Genomic DNA, 20,394 nt, shown 5'->3' on the forward strand with positions numbered 1-20,394 from the left:
TATCAATGATTTGGATGAAGAGACCGAACGTATAGTAGCTAAACTTGCCTATGCCACCAAGATAGGAAGGAAAGTAAATTGTCAAGAGGAGGTAAAGAGTCTACAAAGTGATATAGATAGGTTAAGTGAGTGGTCAAAAATTTGGCAGATTAAGTATAATGTGAGAAAATGTGAACTTCTCTACTTTGGCAGGAAGAATAAAAAAGCTGTATACTACTTAAATGGAGAGAGTGTGCAGAACTCGGTGGAACAGAGGGATCTGGGTGTCCTGTTGCATGAATCACAAAAAGTTAGAATGTAGATACAGCAAGGGATTAGGAAGGCAAATGGAATGTTGGTGTTTATTGCAAGGGGAATGGAATATATAAGTAAGGACGTTTTACTGCAGCTGTACAGGACCTTGGTGAGACCACATCTGGGGTACTGTGTACAGTTTTGGTCTCCTTATTTGAAAAAAGATATAATTGTATTAGAGGCAGTTCAGAGAATGTTCACTTGACTGATTCCTTGGATGAAGGGCTTATCTTATGAAGAAAGATTGAATAGGTTCAGCCTATACCATTGGAGTTTCGAAGAATGAGAGGTGATCTTACTGAAATCTATAAAATCCTGAAGGGACTTGATAGAGTGGATATTGGGAGGATGCTTCCTCTTGTGGAGGAGACTAGAGATAGAGGGCACACTTTAAGAATAAGAAGTCTCCCTGTTACGACCAAGTGAGAAAGGTGTCGAGGAGTCTTTTGCTGTCTTCACTTGGTCTTATTGTAACAGGGTTTAATTTTTAAACACACTGTGTTTTGAGCTCCCCCTTGGTGAATTCTTGTTCGCCACCTTCCAATTGTAAGGCAAAGAAATTAGCAAACAGGCTTTTTTTGGTTTGAAGGAGAAAAGTGAAGTTTATTAAACTTTAAACTTAAACTCTAATATGGTTACACCTACGAATGTACGACGCGCCCACGCTAGCATGCACACGCAATACACACATGCAAATAGGGAGGGGTAACAGCAGAAGAAAAGTAAAATGGAGAGGTTTGAGGCAGTCTCTAAAGGGGTTTCTTGTTACAGGTTCTGTGTTTCCAGCTCACAGAATCACAGAATAATACAGTGCAGAAGAGGCCCTTCGGCCCATCAAGTCTGCACCTATGGATTAAAGACACCTGACCTGCCTACCTAATCCCATTTGCCAGCACTTGGCCCATAGCCTTGAATGTTATGACGTGCCAAGTGCTCATCCAGGTGCTTTGTAAAGGATGTGAGGCAACCCACCTCTACCACCCTCCCAGGCAGTGCATTCCAGACTGTCACTACCCTCTGGGTAAAAAAGTTCTTCCTCAAATCCCTCTTAAACCTCCTGCCCCTCACCTTAAACTTGTGTCCCCTCAAAACTGACCCTTCAACTAAGGGGAACAGCTGCTCCCTATCCACCCTGTCCATGCCCCTTATAATTTTGTACACCTCGATCAGGTCACCCCTCAGTCTTCTCTGCTCCAGCGAAAACAACCCAAGCCTATCCTACCTCTCTTCCTAGCTTAAATGTTCCATCCCAGGCACCATCCTGGTGAATCACCTCTGCACTCCCTCCAGTGCAATCACATCCTTCCTATAATGTGGCGACCAGAATTGCACACAGTACTCCAGCTGTGGCCTTACCAAAGTTTGATACAACTCCAACATGACCTCCCTGCTTTTGTAATCTATGCCTCGATTGATAAAGGCAAGTGTCCCATATGCCTTTTTCACCACCTTATTAACCTGCCCTTCTGCCTTCAGGGATCTAAGGTCAAAAACGCCAAGGTCCCTTTGTTCCTCGGAACTTCCCAGTGTCAGGCCATTCATTGAATGCTTCCATTTCACATTACTCCTTCCAAAGTGTATCACCTCACACTTTTCAGGGTTAAATTCCATCTGCCACTTTTCTGCCCATTTGACCATCCCGTCTATATCTTCCTGTAATCCAAGACACTCAACCTCACTGTTAACCACTCGGCCAATCTTTGTGTCATCCGCGAACTTACTGATCCTACCCCCCACGTAGTCATCTATGTTGTTTATATAAATGACAAACAATAAGGGACCCAGCACAGATCCCTGTGGTACGCCACTGGACACTGGCTTCCAGTCACTAAAACAGCCGTCTGTCATCACTGTCTGTCTCCTACAGCTAAGCCAATTTTGAATCCACCTTATCAAGTTACCTTGAATCCCATGTGCCTTTGCTTTCTTGATAAGTCTCCCATGTGGGACCTTGTCAAAGGCTTTGCTGAAATCCATGTAAACAACATCAACTGCACTACCCTCATCTACACACCTGGTCACATGCTCAAAAAATTCAATCAAATTTGTTAGGCATAACCTCCCTCTGACAAAGCCATGCTGACTATTCCTAATCAAATTTTGCTTCTCCAAGTGGAGATAGATTCTCTCCTTCAGAATTTTCTCCAATAGTTTCCCTACCACTGACGTGAGACTCACTGGTCTGTAGTTCCCTGGCTTATCTCTACAACCTTTCTTAAATAGTGGGACCACATTAGCTGTTCTCCAGTCCTCTGGCACCTCCCCCGTGGCCAGAGAGGAATTAAAAATTTGGGTTAGAGCCCCTGCAATCTCCACCCTCGCCTCCCACAGTATCCTGGGACACAAATCATCCAGACCTGGAGATTTGTCCACTTTTAAGTCTGCCAAAACCTCCAATACCTTGTCACTCCCTATGACAATTTGCTCAAGAACCTCACAGGGTCTCTCTCTCTCTCTCTGAGTTCCATATCTATATCCTCATTTTCTTGGGTGAAGACAGATGTGAAGTATTCATTCAACACCCTACCAATGTCCTCTGGCTCCACCCACAGATTTTCCCCTTGGTCCCTAATGGGTTCTACTCTTTCCCTGGTTATCTTCTTCCCATTGATATACTTATAGAATATCTTGGGATTTTCCCTACTTTTACCAGCCAGAGCTTTCTCATATCCCCTCTTTGCTCTCCTAATTGCTTTCTTAAGCTCCATCCTACACTTTCTGTACTCCACTAATGCGTCCGTTGATTTGCTCTCCTTGTATTTGATAAAAGCCTCTCTCTTCCTTCTCATCATACCCTGAATGTTTCTGGTCATCCATGGTTCTCTTGGCTTGTTGTTCCTACCTATTACCCTAGAGGGAACATGTTGGGCCTGTACCCTCCCCATTTCCTTTTTGAATGCGCCCCACTGCTTTTCTGTAGATTTCCTGACAAGTAACTCTTTCCACTGTAGAATCACTGTAGAGTCATTGATTGTAGTCAGCTCTTACTTTTCGTTGGAGCCCAGTATTCTTCTGACACCTCGTTCACTTTCGGAGACTTTCCTCTCTTGGGGTTCATATGTCTCCAATGGTTTCCAAGGCTGGCGAGAGCGAGATGAGAGCTGACAGTAGAGATGTGTTCTCAGTCCAGGAGAAAAGTGCCTTCTGATTTCTTTCCCTGTTGGAAGTTCAAATTCAAAAATACTCCAACAGTCAGTCAGTCATGAGACTAAAATTGGTCTGACCACTTCTTCTGTGTACTGGGGAAGCAACGACTGGGTCCCCTTGTTCCAACACTCTCTGTTACTATGCAAATGTCTTTCCAGTCAGCGGCTTGCAATTTTAAGTTTTAGTGTTCATGTAGTGAAATAATGTGTGCCTCAGACTTGGCAGGTGGAGGGCTTGCCTGACATCCCTTTTCAGATGGAGATGAGGATTTTTTTTTTCTCAAAGGGTGATTAGTCTGTAAAATTCTCTTCCCCAGAAAGCAGTTGGAGGCTGAGTCATTGAATTTATTCAAGGCTGAGTTAGATAGATTTTTGATAGATAACAGAGTCAAGGGTTATGGAAGACAGGAAAGTGGAGTTGAGACCACAACCAGAACAGCCATGATCTTAACGAATGCACAGCAGGCTTGAAGAGCCAAATGGCCTAGTCCTACTCCTAAGTCTTATGTTCCTATGATGACTGTTAATAATTAAGTGTTCAAATATTAGGGGCAGGATTTTCCTTACGTGCTTCTGAACCCCACCATCAGGCTCAAATGGGGGTCAGAAGCCCGCACTGTGTGGGAAACAGTCACTCATTGTGATTTTCCCCAGAGCAACCAATTAATGGCCAGAGGGTGGTCTCGAAGCTGGAGGGCCAATTAGAGGACTTTCAGCTTGAAACCAGCAACAGGATGCCATGGCAGGTCAATGAAGGAGAGGCCGCTTCAAAATAGAGGCATTCTCTCCTCAAATTTTTGAATTTAAAATAAAAAATGGTATTTGCAGCTGGGCCACCACAGTGGGAGGGGAACCACTCTACAGGGCAGCCTGTGACGGCTGCAGCACCCTGGCAGGCTTGGAGGGCCTCTAGGCCTGCCTGGAGCACTGGGCCCCCAGTCTGGTGCTGAGAGGCCACCTCCAGCTAGCTAAACTGTCCCCCGCCGCCGGTGGGAACTTAGAGTCTGACAGAAAAATCCCAGTCGGCCTGCATTAATAGGCCATTAATGAGCTTGTTCGGCTATCCACCACTTGCGAGATGGTAGCCCTGCCATTTCCCCCAAATCACCACCTGCTTCTATTCCTGGCCCTGGCGGGGCCTAAAAATCAGGTCCCAGGTCCTTGATAATTGTTCTGGAATATTCCCTGGTATTGATTTGAGATTAACTGGTTTAGGATGCCCAAATTCTTCTTAAATGCCTTTTCAAATAAGATATTTACACCTGTCAGGGGAGGCGGTGGTGTAGTGGTATTGTCACTGGACTAGTAACCCAGAGACCCAGGGTATTGCTCTGGGGACATGGGTTCAAATCCCACCACAGCAGAAGGTGGAATTTGAATTCAATTAATAAATCTGGAATTAAAAGCAAGTCTAATGATGGCCATGAAACCATTGTCGATTGTTGTAAAAACCCATCTGGTTCACCAATGTCCTTTAGGGAAGGAAATCTGCTGTCCTTACCTGGTCTGGCCTACATGTGACTCCAGACCCACAGCAATGTGGTTAACTCTTACATGCCCTCTGAAATGTCCGAGCAAGCCACTCAGTTGTATCTAACCACTCCGAAGTTAATAAAAAGGAATGAAACCGGACGGACCACCCGGCATCAACCTTGGCACCGGAAACGACAATGGCAAACCCAGCCCTGTCGACCCTGCAAAGTCCTCCTTACTAACATCTGGGGGCTTGGGCCAAAGTTGGGAGAGCTGTTCCACAGACTAGTCAAGCAACAGCCTGACATAGTCATACTCACAGAATCATACCTTACAGACAATGTCCCAGACACTGCCATCACCATCCCCGGCTATGTCCTGTCCGACCGGCAGGACAGACCCAGCAGAGGTGGCGGCACAGTGGTATACAGTAGGGAGGGAATTGCAGTGGGAGTCCTCAACATCGACTATGGACCCCATGAAGTCTCATGGCATCAGATCAAATATGGACAAGGAAACGTCCTGCTGATTACCACCTACCGCCCTCCCTCAGCTGATGAGTCAGTACTCCTCCATGTTGAACACCAGTTGGAGGAAGCACTGAGGGTGGCAAGGGCACAAAATTTACTCTGGGTGAGGGAATTCAATGTCCATCACCAAGAGTGGCTCGGTAGCACCACTATTGACCGAGCTGGCAGAGTCCGAAAGGACATATCTGCTAATCTGGGTAGGTGGCAGGTGGTGAGGGAACCAACAAGAGGGGAAAACATACTTGACCTCGTCCTCACCAATCTGCCTGCCGCAGATGCATCTGTCCATGATAGTCTTGGTAGGAGTGACCACCGCACAGTCCTTGTGGAGACGAAGTCCCGCCTTCACATTGAGGATACCCTCAATCTTGTTGTGTGGCACTACCGTGCTAAATGGGATAGATTTCGAACAGATCTAATAATGCAAAATTGGGCATCCATGAGGCGCTGTGGGCCATCAGCAGCAGCAGAATTGTACTCAACCACAACCTGTAACCTCATGGCCCGGCATATCCCCCACTCTACCATTATCATCAAACCAGGAGACCAACCCTCATTCAATGAAGAGTGCAGTTGGGCATGCCAGGAGCAGCACCAGGCACACCTCAAAATGAGGTGTCAACCTGGTGAAGCTACAACACAGGACTATCTGCGTGCCAAACTGCGTAAGCAGCATGCGATAGACAGAGCTAAGCGATCCCATAACCAACGGATCAGATCTAAGCTCTGCAGTCCTGCCACATCCAGCCGTGAATGGTGGTGGACAATTAAACAACTGACTGGAGGAGCTGGCTCCACAAGTATCCCCATCCTCAATGATGGGGGAGCCCAGCACATCAGTGCGAAAGATAAGGCTGAAGCATTTGCAACAATCTTCAGCCAGAAGTGCCGAGTGGATGATTCATCTCGGCCTCCTCCTGAAGTCCCCAGCATCACAGATGCCAGACTTCAGCCAATTCGGTTCACTCAGCGTGATATCAAGAAACAACTGAAGGCACTGGATACTGCAAAAGCTATGGGCCCTGACAATATTCTGGCAATAGTACTGATGACCTGTGCTCCAGAACTTGCCACGCCCCTAGCCAAGCTGTTCCAGTACAGCTACAACACTGGCATCCACCCTGCAATGTGGAAAATTGCCCAGATATGTCCTGTACACAAAAAGCAGGACAAGTCCAACCCAGCCAATTACCGCCCCATCAGCCTACTCTCAATCATCAGTAAAGTGATGGAAGGTGTCATCAACAGTGCCATCAAGCAGCACTTGCTTAGCAATAACCTGCTCAGTGACGCTCAGTTTGAGTTCCACCCGGGCCACTCAGCTCCTGACCTCATTACAGTCTTGGTTCAAACATGGACAAAACAGCTGAACTCAAGAGGTGAGGTGAGAGTGACTGCCCTTGACATCAAGGCAGCATTTGGCCGAGTATGGCATCAAGGAGCCCTAGCAAAACTGAGGTCAATGGGAATCGGGGAAAACCCTCTGCTGGCTGGAGTCACACCTAGCGCAAAGGAAGATGGTTCTGGTTGTTGGAGGTCAATCATCTGAGCTCCTGGATATCGCTGCAAGAGTTCCTCAAGGTAGTGTCCTAGGCCCGACCATCAGCTGCTTCATCAATGACCTTCCTTCAATCATAAGGTCAGAAGTGGGGATGTTCGCTGATGATTGCACAATGTTCAGCACCATTCATGACTCCTCAAATACTGAACCAGTCCGTGTAGAAATACAGCAAGACCTGGACAATATCCAGGCTTGGGCTGATAAGTGGCAAGTAACATTCGCGCCACACAAGTGCCAGGCAATGACCATCTCCAACAAGAGAGAATCTAACCATCTCCCCTTGACATTCAATGGCATTACCATCACTGAATCCCCCACTATCAACATCCTCGGAGCAACCATTAACCAGAAACTGAACTGGAATAGCCATATAAATACTATGGCTACAAGAGCAGGTCAGAGGCTAGGAATCCTGAGGCGAGTAACTCACCTCCTGACTCCCCAAAGCATGTCCACCATCTACAAGGCACAAGTCAGGAGTGTGATGGAATACTCTCCACTTGCCTGGATGGGTGCAGCTTCAACAACACTCAAGAAGCTCGACACCATCCAGGACAAAGCAGCCCGCTTGATTAGCACCCCATCTACAAACATTCACTCCCTCCACTACCGACGCACAGTGGCAGCAGTGTGTACCATCGACAAGATGCACTGCAGCAAAGCACCAAGGCTCCTTAGACAGCACCTTCCAAACCCGCGACCTCTACCAACTAGAAGGACAAGGGCAGCAAATACATGGGAACACCACCACCTGCAAGTTCCCCTCCAAGTCACACACCATCCTGACTTGGAACTATATCGCCAATTCCTTCACTGGTGCTGGGTCAAAATCCTGGAACTCCCTTCCTAACAGAACTGTGGGTATACCTACCCCAAATGGACTGCAGCAGTTCAAGAAGGCAGCTCACCACCACCTTCTCAAGGGCAATTAGGGATGGGCAATAAATGCTGGCCTGGCCAACGACGCCCACATCCCCTGAATGAATAAAAAAAATTCTCCAATCCCCTTTTCTAACAAATCCCTAAATATTTCTTCAGTCGTTCTGCCATCACTCTCAAGTTCCCCAAGGACCCTTGGGCAATTCACAGCTGGATGTTCTTCAGGTATCCAGCCACTAACTGTATTTTAGTTGTTCTCCTCAAGAAGACTATCTTGGAACATCCACTTTGCTACAACTCCTGTTCTATCCTCTTTCTTGTAAATATTGAAAAACAATAGCAGCAACAACAATTTGTATTTATACAGTGTCTTTAGTGTATTAAAATGGCCAAGGTGCTTCACAGGAGCATTATCAAACACAATTTTGCATTGTGTATCTGGAAATATCAGGTCAGATGACCAAAGGCTTAGTCAGAGGTAGGTTTTAGGAGTGTCTTGAAGAAAGAGGGAGAGAGGTTTCAAGAATAAATTCCAGAATTTAGGGCCTAGGCAGCTGAAGGCACAGCCACTAATAGTGGAGAGATTAAAATTGGGATGCTTAAAAAGCCAGAATTGAAACAGCGCAGATATCTCGAGGTATTGCAGGGCTGCAGGAGGTTATACAGATAGAAAGGGGCAATACCATGGAGGGATTGAATAAAAGCAAAATACTGTGAATGCTGATAATCTGAAATAAAAACAGAAAATGCTGGAAATGCTCAGCAGATCTGGCAGCATCTGTGGAGACAGAAACAGTTAATTCTTCAGGTCTTTGACCTTTCATCAGAACTCTGGGATGAAAACCAGGATGAGAATTTTAAAATTGAGGCACTGATTAATTGGGAACCTATGTAGGTCGGTGAGCAGAGGGATAATGGGTGAATGGGACTTTGTGTGAGTAAGGACACGGGCAGAAGTGTTTTGGATGACTCAAGTATACGGAGCCAGGAGTGTGTTGGAATAGTCAAATCTGGAGGTAACAAAGGCAAAGATGAGGGTTTCTGCAGCAGATAAGCAGAAGCTGGATTTGAGTCAGGTGATTTTACAGAGGTGGAAATTGGCTATTGGTGATGATGCGGATATGTGGTTTGAAGCTCATCTCGGGTACAAGTACAGCATTAAGATTTCAAACGATCTGGTTCAGCCTCAGACAATTGCCAGTGAGAGAAATGCAGTCGATAGGTAGGGAACTGAGTTTGTGATGGGGACCAAAGGTAATGGCCTCAGTCTCCCAAAGCTAGTTGGAAGAAATTTCTGCACATCCAGTACTGGATGTCGGATGTGCAGTCTGAAAATTTAGCAACAGTGGAGGAGTTGAGAGAGGTGGTGTTTAAGTAGAGCTGAGTGTCATCAGCGTACATGTTGCCGAGGGGCAGCATGTAGATGAGAAATAGGACGGGGGACAAGGATAGATCCTTGGGGGACACTCGAAGTAATGGTGCGGTAGTGGGAAGAGAAGCCATTGCAAGTGATTCTCTGGCTACCATTAGATAGATAAGAATGGAACCAGGTGACAACAGTCCCACTCAGCTGGACTACACTAGAGAGGCTTTGGAAGAGGATGGTGTGGTCAACATGAAAGAACTATTCATTTAACATTTTAGCCACATCCATATTGTCACTAATCTTGACAACTTTTTCAGAAGCTGCAGTTCTTATACTGTCCGAAGTTTTCCTTTTTCTCTGATGTATTTGAAAAATGTTCTTGTAATTTATAGATGTTTTCTTCACTCTTTTAATGTTCTTTAATAACAAAAGGGAAGTCTGTGATAGGGTGAAAGACTGGAGAAATTAAATGACAAAATGGTTGATTGTGAAAGGCCAAAGGGAGTGGTACTGGGAAAAGTAAAGAACATACAAACATACAAATTAAGAGCAGGAGTAGGCCACTCGGCCCCTCGAGCCTGCTCCGCCATTCAATAAGTTGATGGCTGAACTGATTTCTCCACATTACCACCTACCCCTGAGAACATGTCTCTAGAGGAGATGTGAAATAGGAGAATCATGAACAGTTGTCATCTGAAAAGAAAAAGAGAAAGAGAAAAATCAAAACAAGCAAAGAAAATGAAACACAATGGAGGTAGAGGCTATGATCTGAATTTGTTTAACTCTATGTCGCATCTGGAAGGCTGTAAAGTGAATTTTCTCATCCCTGACTTTTCTTATGTTGAGCAGCTGGGGGAAGGAATTTACGCTAGATATTTCCTTGGATCAATACTCGTAAGCTGACCTCGTATACCCTGTGAACCAGAATGTGCCTTTACCTACCTCTCCCCAAGTAAATGTAATAACACCCCTGGATCGAACAGAGAACCTTTGCCATTGTATCCCTGGTTACTGAATCTATCATGTACCACCATGTGAAGTTCTTAACTTTAGAAGATGGCTGAATATACCCTCAATCAGATCATGGCCAGGGCTATATAATACATTTATTTAATCATAAACAAGGTGAATAGTACTCAGCACAGATGGTTTATTTGCCATAATTGCGCACTTTACTAATCTCCTGCACTCTACTTCAACATACAATTTAACTTTGAAATCAAAAACAAAAAGCAGAACTCTGAAATTGCATGAATTTCTTAATTGCTCTGCCTCTTCCAGATAGTTATTATTGAACATTGCAGAAAGAGGTCGCATTGCCTGCCTTTGCTGCAGTTAGTCAGGATGTTGCTTGTTGGTCAAAGCAGTTAGCAGGCAGCTCCTTCTTTTGTCAGATTTGATAGAAGCAACGGTAATGCAGCCAGTTTTGAAGAAGGACCCACACCTGATACTTTGGCCAGGATTTTACCTCTTGTGCAGAGATCCCAACATTAGGTGGAAATGCATGGCACCGGATGCACAGGCGAGTGGCAGGACGTCCCTCTGCATTTTAAAATTAGCAGCCAATTAAGAGGCTGCTGGCAAGGGGGCTGTCCAATTAACAGTGGTGGACAGGTCCTAGTGCCAGCAGCTCTCTCAAAGCTGGGATTTTGAAAGATACCTGTGCAGCAGTCAGTCAGCCAGCTTGAACCCAGAGGCAATAAGGAGGGGATGGATAGCAGAGAAGGCAGTATAGAGATGGCAACAGAAAGAGGAATGGCTGCCCCGCACTTCAGCGACACCTCCCTTCAGGCACTTGTGGAAGTAGTCAGCGAAAGGAGACAGTTTCTCTTTCCAGAAGACGCGAGGAGGAGACCAGCAAGTGTCATCAAGAAGGCATGGCTGGAAGTGGCAGACATCATGAGCAGCCGAGGTGTCATTGCCAAAACCTGGATCCAATGCAGGAAAAGATTTAATTTAGTGAGTGGTGTTTACATTTGGCAAATGGCAGCCCATTATTAATTGAGAGGTGCCCATGAAATCTGAGGCCAGGTGGTAGACCCATGTATGGGGTAATACCAGGCACCAATATTAACACTGAGGCATCCAGTTTTCATGCACCTGAGACCCATGCTCAGGCATGGTTGAATGCTGCACTGAGGTGTCTGAATGGCCACATCATCAGACCATCCTAGTGGTGCGGTGCTGCATGCTTACTGTGCCCCAAAGTGACCAGTACATAGGTGCCATGAGACAGTACTGACATTGCCTATGTTCATGCCTGCAGAAGAAGCGCACTCAGAATGCCAGGGAGCGCCAACGGGCCAGAAATGCTGGTTATCACTGCAGTGATATTGATGGAGGAGGAGGCCAGGAATCTCAGATGGGCCACTGTAGGCAGCCTACCACTGAGGGTAAGGCAGGTATAGAAGGTATGGAGAATGTGTAAAGATCTGGCTGCATCCAACATTCCCTACACCATAATAAAAGCAAATAAAAGTTCCGAAGAAGGGACACTGACCCGAAACGTTAACTCTGCTTCTCTTTCCACAGATGCTGCCAGACCTGCTGAGTGATTCCAGCATTTCTTGTTTTTGTTTCAGATTCCCTACACCATGTCTGGCATGTGGGACCTGTGTGGGTATTTACTGCTACTGGAAGCTCCTGACCAAGGGGATGGAAGAGGCCTTGGTTGAATGACCACATGCTTCACTTTTAATGTTTTCTCTCCACCAAGTCCAATAGCAGATGAGGGCCAGACCAGGGATGCAGCCACACTTGAAATCTCACAGCATGCAATGCCATGTGAAGACACTGCGTCACTTCATTCCTGTGTACCCTTGTGCACCCTCTAGTGCAGAAACACTCACGTCAATTGGCTCTGTTCTGTATAGACCAGGTGGCACAATCTGGTGAACACTTCACAGATGCATAGGAGGAGGTAGTGGAAGACAGCGACAGCTGTGACAGCTCCTTAGAGGAATGAGGAGAGACCCAACAATGCTCAGCTCCATGCAGACGATGAGCCTCTGGTATCAGCGACGAAGCAGTAGAGGCTCCAGCTGATGCATCAAATGTGTGAATATCTGCCAGAGTTTCCAGAGGCAGTGAAGTTCCATGTGCAAATGATAGAGGAGTCCATCTATGACATTAGTGGCTCCATTTCTCCAGCATGTGAACACATGATGTCCTCCACTGAAAGTGTGGCAACCCTCATGGAGAGACAGATAGAGCATAGCACCAAGTGGATGCAGGGGTTGTAAATAGACATCCAAAGCATGGCCTCATCCATCAGGTCAATAGAGCGATGCATGGGTGAGATGGGCCAGCCATGCATCTCCACGTTGCCAGGAGTTTAAACCACTCCAGATGACCAGAGGAGTGAATGTAAAGCCAAACAGTGGAGAGGACAGGCAGGCCCAGGCAATGGGAGGTCCTGTCAGAGCGTCTGTACAGCTGAAGTCACATCTTCAGCTCCTTTGACAGAGATACAGTCACTGCAAGAAGGGTCACTGACCCGAAACGTTAACTCTGCTTCTCTTTTCACAGATGCTGCCAGACCTGCTGAGTGGTTCCAGCATTTCTTGTTTTTATTCCAGTCACTGGATCCTGCTTGAATTACTGAGGCAGCCCCTGCACAGATGCAGGTGGTCCCAAATGTGCCGTGCCCCAGTAGGATTCAGGCACCCTGAGGACACAGGTTATGGCCATCTAATGCACCAGAGCAAAAAAGACAGCAGCCTGCCTCCACATCAACTCAAAGCACAAGGAAAGCACCCTGTAGCAGTTACCATAAGTGTGCACCTAAATGCATGGACTAGCACTTGGGGTTCACTGGGTGATATTGTTTTGCTACGTGCAAACATGTGTAATGTATAGTGAAAGTTAAAGTTGGTGAAATGCAATCTCTAATGAGTTGTATTTCCATTTCAATGCAACAGTTGACATTAGCCAGATGTTAAATCCAAAGACTGGATGGTCTGTAGAGGTGAGGGATTTGTGGGCACCAGTTTTGATGAAGGCCTTTGCACACAGTGGTCACGGGCACACAGAGATGCTGAGGGTCTCTGATGACTGGTCAGCAAGGAATCCTCTGGGAGAGAGATTCTTCACTCAGCCTGCCCCTCCACTTGTCCTCTATTGAAATATCTGCAGATCAGAGTTGCAAATCACCCTCCCACATATGTCAGTGTACTGTGGCCTGTGCCATTGACTGGCACCTGTTGAGATGCCCCATGATCACCCTCCTCCTATAAGGATGCAGCTCAGAGTCTTCCTTTGGCTACAGCACTATTCCCCTCTGGAGCACCAGGTTGTGCAATGTGCAGCAGGCAATAATGATGTGGGATACCATTGAAGCTACGTATTGCAGGGCTCACTCAGATATATCGAGGTATTGAAACCTTATCTTCAGCGGGTCAATGGCTTGCTTGATGGTGGCCCTTGTCATATGGCAGTGGTTATATGGGTCATTTGTGTGTTGGTATTTGTACAGGGGTTAGAAACCATGACTTCAGAGAATACCCCTTGTCCCCCACGATCCAGCCACGAAGGTGCTCAGGTGGCCTGAAGAGCTGAGGCAATTGGGATTGTCTAAGGATGTGGGAATCATGGTAGCTTCCTGGAAACCTCGTGCACACCGAAATGAACTGCTTATGGTGGTCACACACTACCTGAACGTTGAACAAGTGGAACCCATTTCTGTTCACAAAGGAACCTGTTGTGCTCTGAGGAAGCCTTAATGACCATGTGAGTACAGTCAATGACCCCCTGCACTTGGGAAAAACCAGCCATGGCCTGAAGTCGACTGCACTCTTGGCCTGACTGGCCTGCTCAGTTGTGAACTTGATATATTGGCCAGCATGAAGTACATAGCATCTGTGACCTCCTTTATGCAATGACGGGCCGTTGACTGAGATGCGACAGAGATCTCCAGATTATCCCTGTAACAACCTACTGGCGAAAAACATGAATGTCTATGTCATCTTTAAGGCATTGGGTGGCTGCCACTTCCCAGTGGCTTGAACTCCTGTTCCATCATTTTGCATAGCTCTACCACCATCTCCCTGGAGAGGCACAGTCTGTGTAGGCAGACATCTCGATGAAGCTGAGCCTCTGCTGGTAAACCCGTTGATTTGGGTAGCACCTTCTGTGACCAAGCTAAAGGCCAGCTCAAGTCAGGAAAAACAACCCGACCTGAACCCGAGAGAACCACATTAGATCCAAGCCCGACCCGGCCCAAGTACCTCCATTTTTTCCCGTGCCCAACCCGACCTGATCCCGGCCCGACCCAACCCAACCTGAGCCTGACCCGACCACCGGAATGTTCACTTTACCTACCTTGCGATTCCGAATCTGCAGGAAGCTGCAGCATGAGCGCGTTGACGTTATAGAGATGCTCACTTGCTCACAGCGCAGACTCAGAGTTTCCCTCCTTGACATCCTGGACTCCAGCTCAGGTAGGCTTTTCAACTTTTGACACTTATACTAAACTTAAATTCCCAGCAGAGCAATACTTATTGTGTGTGTCTGACCCGGAACCGGCCCAACCCGACCCGAGCCCGAAAGCCGGACCCGGAAGAACGACTCGACCCAAACCTGACACATGTCGTCGGGTCCCGTCGGGTTCGGGTCGGGTAGCAGGCCTTTAGACCAGGCTGCCCTTGTTGCCCCATGCACCCTCCTTCTCCACCTCCAATGGCTTCCTCAGGCCACTGGAGCTCCCCTTGCTGCTACATAGCTGCACCACGTGGCCTCCTGCCCATCTCTCAGCCACTCTACTCCTCACAGGAAGAGTCAGAGTCTGAAAACACTAACCACATCGCCAGATGAAGCCTCCCCTGCCTTGAGCCTCCTAGGAACCTTCTTTCTGCCTTCAGTGGCTGCTTCGGACCTGAGTGACACCTTTCCAGAAGCAGCAAATCACTTTGGCCCCTGCATCGCAGAGCCTCCAAACATAATAGCTTGGTTTGGTTGAGGATTCACTGCAGACAGGTTTACAGAGCTCCATTTATCTTCAACTCTGCTGTCACTGATAACTCGCCTTATTGCAGTAGGCGAGCCTCCGAACCTCCAAGCTTCCTGTTCACCAATGGTAAGATTAAAATCACCTGGAAAAACTCTGCTCTATTGACTCCTTCAGCGTCCTAAGTGTCTGCTCGCCTCTGATCATTCAGCAGGTGACTGGCCATGCTGGCCGCTTTTGCAAAAATTTCCACTGTGAGAAAGTGCTTTCTGATTTCACTCCAGAATGATCCAACTCTAAGTGTAAGTTCTGGGCTCCCCCACCAGAGGAAATAGTTTCTCTGTATCTACCTTATTGAATTCCTTTATCATTTTACATACCTCGAGTAGATCACCCCTCAACATTCTAAACCAAAGTGAATATCAGTCATGTTTATGCAACTATTCTTCACAATCTAATCCTTTAAGTGCTGGTATCATTCAAGTGAATCTGTGCTGTACTCCAGATGAGGTCAAACCAAGGCTCTGTAAAACTGAAGCATCAGTTCTTCATATTTGAATTACAACCCCCTTGAAATAAAGGTCAACATTCCATTAGTCTTTTTGATTACTTTTTGTAACCGGGAAGTAGCTTTCAGTGATTTATGTACATGGACACCGACACAGCTCCTAGCTTCTCACCATTATGCAGATATTCTGAACTGTCTTTCCCAGATTCAAAGTGAATGATCTCCCACTTCCCCAGATTGAACTTGTTATGGCCGAGGTGGGAGGAGTGCACTGTTTATTCTAGTTCCACTTCTCCACGGGTCACAATATATATTTAAATTTTTTCCCACCTACCAATACGGTCAATCATAGACTCTATTTATATCCCAGAATAAAACACATTAACCAGGTTTCTTTAATAAACAACAAAATTATCAGTTTGTTATAAAACAAATCTTAACCAGTAATGAAGTAAAGCATAAACACACAGATAAAAATATTAAAGTTCCCATTTTGCCTCAGCCCCTCACACTTATGCGCACACATATACCGGTTAAATGAAAAAATAAAGGGATTTTTGTTTTACAGCTTTATTACAGACAAAAAACACTTGGGCTGAATACTGGCTCATTCTTGAAGAAACAGCAGCTGAGATGTTGTGTTCCAAAACTGGCATACAATCTGGCCTCCGAGTTCACAGTTCTTTTCAGGCGGCATTGAAAATCAATTTAGCAGGCTTCTCTTCTAGACAGGAGATGAGATGAGTTGACACAGTGGACTTCTTAGGGTCTTTTAGAAAGGCGCTGGAAAGCTGTGCTGGGTTGTGGTCTTCTTTCCTTCCCTGAGAATTCTCTCTTCTCTTTGTAAGTTCTCTCGTCTCTTTGGAAGCTCTCTCCTCTCCTTGGAAGTTCTCTGCCTTTTTATGTAGTTTAACCCCAAGTCAAACCAATTCAAAAGTGAAACCAACAGGGGGTCAACCTTTTGACCTCCATCAATCTTGGCCTTCACTTTTTTGTAAACAACTTCTCCAGGTGTCCAAATTTCTCTGTTGTTTATTGAGCTGGAAGTCAGTTCATTTCCCAGAAAGGCATTTTGTTATTGCTGGAAGTCAAGTGGTTTCCTGGAAAGGCTTGTTCTCCTCACAAGACCTCTCAATGCGGCGCAGTGGTTAGCACCGCAGCCTCACAGCTCCAGGGACCTGGGTTCAATTCTGGGTACCGTCTGTGTGGAGTTTGCAAGTTCTCCCTGTGTCTGCGTGGGTTTCCTCTGGGTGCTCCGGTTTCCTCCCACCGCCAAAGACTTGCAGGTTGGTAGGTAAATTGGCTGTTATAAATTGCCCCTAGTGTAGGTAGGTGATAGGGCATATGGGATTACAGTAGGGTTAATATAAATGGGTGGTTGTTGGTCGGCACAGACTTGGTGGGCTGGAGGGCCTGTTTCAGTGCTGTATCTCAAAATAAATAAAATGTTTTTCAAAGTCAAATGGCCTTTACATGACCCCCTTTGAAAACTCCAAAGTTGAACATTTCTTCAATCTTTCAAAAATGAATCCTCCAAAAATATATTTAACAAAACAGAGGCACTTTCGTAACAATTTCCATCTGCCATAGTTTTTCCCATTCACTCTGCCTATGTCATTTTGTAGCTTCCAGCTCTCATCTACAGAACTGTCATCTGCAAAGTGTCATCTGTGAACTTGAACTCTCTATGGATTGTTTGTGTTGTTTACCATGGCGCATGTGGCATCTCCACATTCAACTAATTTATATTTGCTAAATTTAAATTTTTTTTTATTGAATTACCTCTTGCATTTTTTTCTGCTACTGTGGAAATAGCCCCAGGATCTGAGTTCTCTCCTCATAACTATATATTTGCATCCCTCGTATTATCCTCATGAATCTATGTTGTACATTCCCAATGGCTTTAATGTTGTTTCTAAAATGGGATGACCAAAATTGCTCCAATTGCAGCTTAACTTTTGCCTTGTGCAAATTTATCAAAACCTCTTTACTCTTTTACCTTATGCCCCGTTTTTTTTATAAAACCCAGTTGTTGACATTTTAATGCCTTTATTTTCCTTCACTTGCACTTTCAGGGATTTATATATTTAAATCCCCTTCAGTCTTTTCCCTTGAATGCATACTCCACTTCTCTGTTTGCCATCCCAAAATATATTACCTCATGTTACTATTTCAGAACTCTGACAAAGGGTCTTCTACAGCAAAAAGTTGAATTCATCTTTTCTCTCCACAGATGCTGACTGACCTGCTTCATTTCAGATTTCCAGAACCTGCTGTTTTTGATGTTTGTTTATAGAGTACCTCTTCAGATTATTTCAGCTATTAGTGCTTTTGTGAGATCTCCTTTATCTTTGGAAGGTGGCAGAATAATACTACACTATATTTTAACTGCCAAATACATTTCTTAAATAGTAAAAGAACAAGAGCAGCAATGCAATACATGTCTTTACAGTAGTGCTTAAGCTAGCTTCTCGAGTAGTAGAAAATAATAAATAGGTTGCAACTGCTGTACTACAGGACATAAGTAATAATCTTGCATAGTAATTTTTTTATTTTGTCACCATTTAAGAAGCCTGCCTCTTTTCAAAGGTCACAGATGGATAAATTCTTTCAAAAAAGTTACTGGACCAAATATATTTAAATAACTGTTAAATTTTAATAAAAGCTGCCCATCAAACACATACGTGAACAAAGATATTGGTATTGCAAGTGGCTTAGCCTCTTCTTTGGATATCAGTGTCAGACAAACTGACTAATTGTTGCACAGTTGTACAAGTTAAACTTGTGGGGCGGCACAGTGGCGCAGTGGTTAGCACTGTAGCCTCACAGCTCCAGCGACCCAGGTTCAATTCTGGGTACTGCCTGTGTGGAGTTTGCAAGTTCTCCCTGTGTCTGCGTGGGTTTCCTCCGGGTGTTCCGGTTTCCTCCCACAAGCCAAAAGACTTGCAGGTTGGTAGGTAAATTGGCCATTATAAATTGCCCCTAGTATAGGTAGGTGATAGGGAAATATAGGGACAGGTGGGGATGTGGTAGGAATATGGGATTAGTGTAGGATTAGTATAAATGGGTGGTTGATGGTCGGCACAGACTCGGTGGGCCGAAGGGCCTGTTTCAGTGCTGTATCTCTAAACTAAACTAGCGTTTTTCTGAGAGTGCCTCTGGTGTTTAATCTCTTATAGTGTATGACATAACTAAAGAAGTCAATACCATGCTAAATCTTGGACAAAAATACCTCACTTTTTCAACCAATGGTTTCCTTAAAAAAGCATTTAGTTGAATGAAGCTTGAATAAAAGTCTAATGCACCAGTCTTCTTGACTACATTGGTATTTCTGCAGCTACATCTTCAGGGTCAGTGCCTTTGTCTTATTCTGGCCTTGATTCCTCCTGTCTGGTAAAACTGATTTCTGTAGCAATTTTGTGGAACATGCAGTAGACAATAATGATCTTAGAAACCCCAGTTTAGCCCAACTATAAGGGTTCCCCAAGCAGTCGACATATCTAAAGCACTGATTCAAGGGACAAGTGTTATACTCAGTAATAATCCTGGTGGTCTTATTGTATCGAGGGTTGACAACTCTGGTTTGACGTATTCCTGGAGATTTGATCATATGGCATCCAACCAGGTAACAAAGTTCATGTGATGCTTAATCACATGACTTTGCCCACTGTCTGCAAATGTTATTGCACTAACCTCATTATCACCAAGCCTGGAATAAAATACTTGATTTTTTGTTTTATAGTGCAATGAATAACATAATTTATAAATAAAAAAAGCATATAAAGATTTAAGGATAATTAATGTTTAAATAAAAGCTTCTCCTGTGATGTTTCTACAGACAAACAGACAAGTAGGTAGAACGGGCAGATAGGCGACAGATGAACTTTAGTGTGAAGAAATGTGAAGTGATTCATTTTGGGAGGAAGAACATGGAGAGACAATATAAAATAAAGGGTACAATTCTAAAGTGGGTGCAGAGCAGAGGGACCTGGGTGTATATGTGCATAAGTCATTGAAAATGGCAGGACAGTGAGAGAGCAGTGAATAAAACACATGGTATCCTGGGCTTTATTAATAGGGGCATAGAGTACAAGAGCAAGGAAATTATGTTGAACTTGTATAAGACACTAGTTCGGCCTCAGCTGGAGTATTGCGTCCAGTTCTGGGTGCCGCACTTTAGGAAAGACATGAGGGCATTGGAGAAAGTACAGAAAAGATTCACGAGAATTGTTCCAGGGATGAGGAACTTCAGTTATGAAGATAGATTAGAGAGATTAGAGAGTTAGGACTGTTTTCCTTGGAGAAGAGAAGGCTGAGAGGTGATTTGATGGAGGTATTCAAAATCATGAGGGGTCTGGGCAGAATAGATAGAGAGAAACTGTTCCCACTCATGAAAGGATCGAAAATGAGAGGGCACAGATTTAAAGTATGTGGTAAGAGAAGCAAAAGTGACATGAGAAAAAACATTTTCACGCAGCGAGTGGCTAAGGCCTGGAATGTGCTGCCTGAGAGTGTGGTGTAGGCAGGTTCAATTGAAGCATTCAAAAGGGAATTAGACTGTTACATGAAAAGGAAGAATATGCAGGGTTACAGAGAGGAGGCGGGGAAATGGAACTGAGTGAATTGCTCTTCCGGAGAGCCGGTGTGGACACGATGGGCCGAATGGCCTCCTTCTCCACTGTAACAATTCTGT

Source organism: Heterodontus francisci, chromosome 1 (genome assembly GCF_036365525.1).
Source record: "Heterodontus francisci isolate sHetFra1 chromosome 1, sHetFra1.hap1, whole genome shotgun sequence".
Classification (NCBI taxonomy): Eukaryota; Metazoa; Chordata; class Chondrichthyes; order Heterodontiformes; family Heterodontidae; genus Heterodontus; species Heterodontus francisci.